Raw genomic sequence first — 6,000 nt, 5'->3', positions numbered from 1 at the left:
TAAGTACACTGCTCCCCCGCTCCCCGCTACACTTTACCATGGCTGCCAGGACTTTAGCGTCCCGGCAGCCATGGTAACCACTCTGAAAAAGCTAAATGTCGGCTCCGGCAATGCGCCGAAACGACGTTTAGCTTAAGGCCGGATCCGGATCAATGCCTTTCAATGGGCATTAATTCCGGATCCGGCCTTGCGGCAAGTGTTCCGGATTTTTGGCCGGAGCAAAAAGCGCAGCATGCTGCGGTATTTTCTCCGGCCAAAAAACGTTCCGTTCCGGAACTGAAGACATCCTGATGCATCCTGAACGGATTTCTCTCCATTCAGAATGCATTAGGATAATCCTGATCAGGATTCTTCCGGCATAGAGCCCCGACGACGGAACTCTATGCCGGAAGACAAGAACGCAAGTGTGAAAGAGCCCTTAGCCAATTCTTCTTCATCTTCTGTTAGGTAACACTCTTGTGATGGTAAGAAATATTAGTGCAAGAACCCCAGGCGCAAAACTACAAATGAATCTTCTTCTTTAAAAAGATGTCGACCATTATTACAAACTCATCTGTGAATAAATAAACAAAGAAAATTATATTCATATTACAGTTTCAAGTGGAGCACCCCTTTGGCAGAGGGCATCATTGCTTACAAATATATAGTCCATTATATGGCACCATATCTATAACAGAAAGCACACTAGAAGGATAATGAGAGAGGGTGAGTAGGATATCAGAACATATAGGGTCATTTATCAAACTGGTGTAAAGTAGAACTGGCTTAGTTGCCCACAGCAACCAATCAGATTCCACCTTTCATTTAGGACAGCTCCTTTGAACTTGACTTATGTCTTTTTTCAACTGTATTAACTATGTAACTACGTGACCCTTCTAGTATTGACAAGGGAAATTGAATCGATGAAGGAGATTAATCAAAAATGATGCAAAAGAAAAGTGAAGTAATTAACCCTCTACTTAATTGATGGGCAACCACGTTTCCTTTGCATGAGTACTGATAAATCTCCCCCAATGAACCGCATGAATATGCAGAATTTACCTTACCCACAAATCAAATACAATCCAAGAGTAGTGCCTATGATTAAAAGAAAATCTCTCATATAAGCTCCTATAAGGGGATGGAGGGACAGCTGACATATTTCTACTTCATGAGAACAAGAAAGAGTATTAAGAGCCAAGGTTCTCCTGGCACTGTGTATGAGAGCACTCTATGGCCGCTGCACTGTGTATGGGAGCTATCTGACAGCTGTACTTTATAATAGGGCACTCTTTGAGGGCTACATGGCATATAGAGATGCACTCTGGCTGCACTGTATATAGGACCATACAGAAGGGCACCATTTACAGGGGCACTGTCGGGTGGTGACACTGTATAAGGGCTCATTCACACGACCGTATTTATGTGTCCGCTTCCGTTCTGCAATTTTGCGCATGGATGCGGACCAATTCATTTCAATGGGGCCGCAAAAGATGCAGACAACACACGTGTGCTGTCCGCATCCGTACTTCCGTTCCGCAGCCCAGCAAAAAAGATAGAGCATGTCCTATTCTCGCCCGCAAATTGTGGACAAGAATAGCCATTTCTATGATAGGGCTGTCCGTGTGCATTCCACAAATGCAGGACGCACATGGCCGGTATCTGTGTTTTGCGTAACCGCAATTTGCGGACCGCAAAAAACATACGGTCATCTGAATGAGCCCTGAAAACACTATTTATTGCTGCACTGTCTTGACACTCTGGAAGGCACTATGTACTGTATGGAAAAACATCTTTAACCACTTCCCGCCACGCTAACGCCGAAAGGCGTCATTTCTGCGGCGCTCCCAGGTCACACTAACGCCAATAGGCGTCATCTCGCGTGAGCCGAGATTTCCTGTGAACGCGCGCACACAGGCGCGCGCGCTCACAGGAACGGAAGGTAAGAGAGTTGATCTCCAGCCTGCCAGCGGCGATCGTTCGCTGGCAGGCTGGAGATGTGTTTTTTTTAACCCCTAACAGGTATATTAGACGCTGTTTTGATAACAGCGTCTAATATACCTGCTACCTGGTCCTCTGGTGGTCCCCTTTGTTTGGATCGACCACCAGAGGACACAGGTAGCTCAGTAAAGTAGCACCAAGCACCACTACACTACACTACACCCCCCCCCCCCGTCACTTATTAACCCCTTATTAGCCCCTGATCACCCCATATAGACTCCCTGATTACCCCCCTGTCATTGATTACCCCCCTGTCATTGATTACCCCCCTGTAAAGCTCCATTCAGACGTCCGCATGATTTTTACGGATCCACTGATAGATGGATCGGATCCGCAAAACGCATCCGGACGTCTGAATGAAGCCTTACAGGGGCGTGATCAATGACTGTGGTGATCACCCCATATAGACTCCCTGATCACCCCCCTGTCATTGATTACACCCCTGTCATTGATCACCCCCCTGTAAAGCTCCATTCAGACGTCCGCATGATTTTTACGGATGCACTGATAGATGGATCCGATCCGCAAAACGCATCCGGACGTCTGAATGAAGCCTTACAGGGGCATGATCAATGACTGTGGTGATCACCCCATATAGACTCCCTGATCACCCCCCTGTAAAGCTCCATTCAGATGTCCGCATGATTTTTACGGATGCACTGATAGATGGATCCGATCCGCAAAACGCATCCGGACGTCTGAATGAAGCCTTACAGGGGCATGATCAATGACTGTGGTGATCACCCCATATAGACTCCCTGATCACCCCCCTGTAAAGCTCCATTCAGATGTCCGCATGATTTTTACGGATGCACTGATAGATGGATCGGATCCGCAAAACGCATCCGGACGTCTGAATGAAGCCTTACAGGGGCATGATCAATGACTGTGGTGATTACCCCCCTGTAAAGCTCCATTCAGATGTCCGCATGATTTTTACGGATGCACTGATAGATGGATCGGATCCGCAAAACGCATCCGGACGTCTGAATGAAGCCTTACAGGGGCGTGATCAATGACTGTGGTGATCACCCCATATAGACTCCCTGATCACCCCCCCTGTCATTGATTACCCCCCTGTCATTGATTACCCCCCTGTAAAGCTCCATTCAGACGTCCGCATGATTTGTACGGATGCACTGATAGATGGATCGGATCCGCAAAACGCATCCGGACGTCTGAATGAAGCCTTACAGGGGCGTGATCAATGACTGTGGTGATCACCCCATATAGACTCCCTGATCACCCCCCTGTAAAGCTCCATTCAGATGTCCGCATGATTTTTACGGATGCACTGATAGATGGATCCGATCCGCAAAACGCATCCGGACGTCTGAATGAAGCCTTACAGGGGCATGATCAATGACTGTGGTGATCACCCCATATAGACTCCCTGATCACCCCCCTGTAAAGCTCCATTCAGATGTCCGCATGATTTTTACGGATGCACTGATAGATGGATCGGATCCGCAAAACGCATCCGGACGTCTGAATGAAGCCTTACAGGGGCATGATCAATGACTGTGGTGATTACCCCCCTGTAAAGCTCCATTCAGATGTCCGCATGATTTTTACGGATGCACTGATAGATGGATCGGATCCGCAAAACGCATCCGGACGTCTGAATGAAGCCTTACAGGGGCGTGATCAATGACTGTGGTGATCACCCCATATAGACTCCCTGATCACCCCCCCTGTCATTGATTACCCCCCTGTCATTGATTACCCCCCTGTAAAGCTCCATTCAGACGTCCGCATGATTTTTACGGATGCACTGATAGATGGATCGGATCCGCAAAACGCATCCGGACGTCTGAATGAAGCCTTACAGGGGCGTGATCAATGACTGTGGTGATCACCCCATATAGACTCCCTGATCACCCCCCTGTCATTGATCACCCCCCCTGTCATTGATCACCCCCCTGTCATTGATCACCCCCCTGTCATTGATCACCCCCCTGTAAGGCTCCATTCAGACATTTTTTTGGCCCAAGTTAGCGGAATTATTATTATTTTTTTCTTACAAAGTCTCATATTCCACTAACTTGTGTCAAAAAATAAAATCTCACATGAACTCACCATACCCCTCACGGAAACCAAATGCGTAAAATTTTTTAGACATTTATATTCCAGACTTCTTCTCACGCTTTAGGGCCCCTAGAATGCCAGGGCAGTATAAATACCCCACATGTGACCCCATTTCGGAAAGAAGACACCCCCAGGTATTCCGTGAGGGGCATATTGAGTCCATGAAAGATTGAAATTTTTGTCCCAAGTTAGCGGAACGGGAGACTTTGTGAGAAAAAAATTAAAAATATCAATTTCCGCTAACTTGTGCCAAAAAAAAAAAATTTCTATGAACTCGCCATGCCCCTCATTGAATACCTTGGGGTGTCTTCTTTCCAAAATGGGGTCACATGTGGGGTATTTATACTGCCCTGGCATTCTAGGGGCCCCAAAGCGTGAGAAGAAGTCTGGTATCCAAATGTCTAAAAATGCCCTCCTAAAAGGAATTTGGGCACCTTTGCGCATCTAGGCTGCAAAAAAGTGTCACACATCTGGTATCGCCGTACTCAGGAGAAGTTGGGGAATGTGTTTTGGGGTGTCATTTTACATATACCCATGCTGGGTGAGAGAAATATCTTGGTCAAATGCCAACTTTGTATAAAAAAATGGGAAAAGTTGTCTTTTGCCAAGATATTTCTCTCACCCAGCATGGGTATATGTAAAATGACACCCCAAAACACATTCCCCAACTTCTCCTGAATACGGCGATACCACATGTGTGACACTTTTTTGCAGCCTAGGTGGGCAAAGGGGCCCACATTCCAAAGAGCACCTTTAGGATTTCACAGGTCATTTACCTACTTACCACACATTAGTGCCCCTGGAAAATGCCAGGGCAGTATAACTACCCAACAAGTGACCCCATTTTGGAAAGAAGACACCCCAAGGTATTCCGTGAGGGGCATGGCGAGTTCCTAGAATTTTTTATTTTTTGTCACAAGTTAGTGGAAAATGATGATTTTTTTTTTTTTTTTTTTTTTCATACAAAGTCTCATATTCCACTAACTTGTGACAAAAAATAAAAACTTCCATGAACTCACTATGCCCATCAGCGAATACCTTGGGGTCTCTTCTTTCCAAAATGGGGTCACTTGTGGGGTAGTTATACTGCCCTGGCATTCTAGGGGCCCAAATGTGTGGTAAGGAGTTTGAAATCAAATTCTGTAAAAAATGACCTGTGAAATCCGAAAGGTGCTCTTTGGAATATGGGCCCCTTTGCCCACCTAGGCTGCAAAAACGTGTCACACATCTGGTATCCCCGTACTCAGGAGAAGGTGGGGAATGTGTTTTGGGGTGTCATTTTACATATACCCATGCTGGGTGAGAGAAATATCTTGGCAAAAGACAACTTTTCCCATTTTTTTTATACAAAGTTGGCATTTGACCAAGATATTTATCTCACCCAGCATGGGTATATGTAAAAAGACACCCCAAAACACATTCCTCAACTTCTCCTGAATACAGAGATACCAGATGTGTGACACGTTTTTGCAGCCTAGGTGGGCAAAGGGGCCCATATTCCAAAGAGCACCTTTCGGATTTCACTGGTCATTTTTTGCAGAATTTGATTTCAAACTCCTTACCACACATTCGGGCCCCTAGAATGCCAGGGCAGTATAACTACCCCACAAGTGACCCCATTTTGGAAAGAAGAGACCCCAAGGTATTCGCTGATGGGCATAGTGAGTTCATGGAAGTTTTTATTTTTTGTCACAAGTTAGTGGAATATGAGACTTTGTATGAAAAAAAAAAAAAAAAAAAAAATCATCATTTTCCACTAACTTGTGACAAAAAATAAAAAATTCTAGGAACTTGCCATGCCCCTCACGGAATACCTTGGGGTGTCTTCTTTCCAAAATGGGGTCACTTGTGGGGTAGTTATACTGCCCTGGCATTCTAGGGACCCGAATGTGTGGTAAGGAGTTTGAAATCAAATTCTGTAACAAATGACCT

The 6,000-nt window shown here is 45.8% G+C and overlaps 1 protein-coding gene across 1 annotated transcript in view; it reads right to left on the bottom strand.

Moving 5' to 3' along the window:
• Positions 1-424: 424 nt before the first annotated feature.
• The window catches only part of LOC120977800 (E3 ubiquitin-protein ligase RNF14-like), an 82,920-nt gene continuing 77,344 nt past the window's right edge, over positions 425-6,000 (bottom strand). The window contains exon 8 of the mRNA XM_040405924.1: positions 425-553. The gene's annotated coding sequence lies outside the window, so the exon portion shown is untranslated. The remainder of the gene's footprint in view (positions 554-6,000) is intronic.

The sequence above is a fragment of the Bufo bufo genome, chromosome 1 (genome assembly GCF_905171765.1).
Source record: "Bufo bufo chromosome 1, aBufBuf1.1, whole genome shotgun sequence".
In the NCBI taxonomy this organism is placed as follows: Eukaryota; Metazoa; Chordata; class Amphibia; order Anura; family Bufonidae; genus Bufo; species Bufo bufo.
The sequence above is the reverse complement of the archived record's forward strand: the minus strand, read 5'-3'. Positions and strand labels throughout refer to the sequence as shown.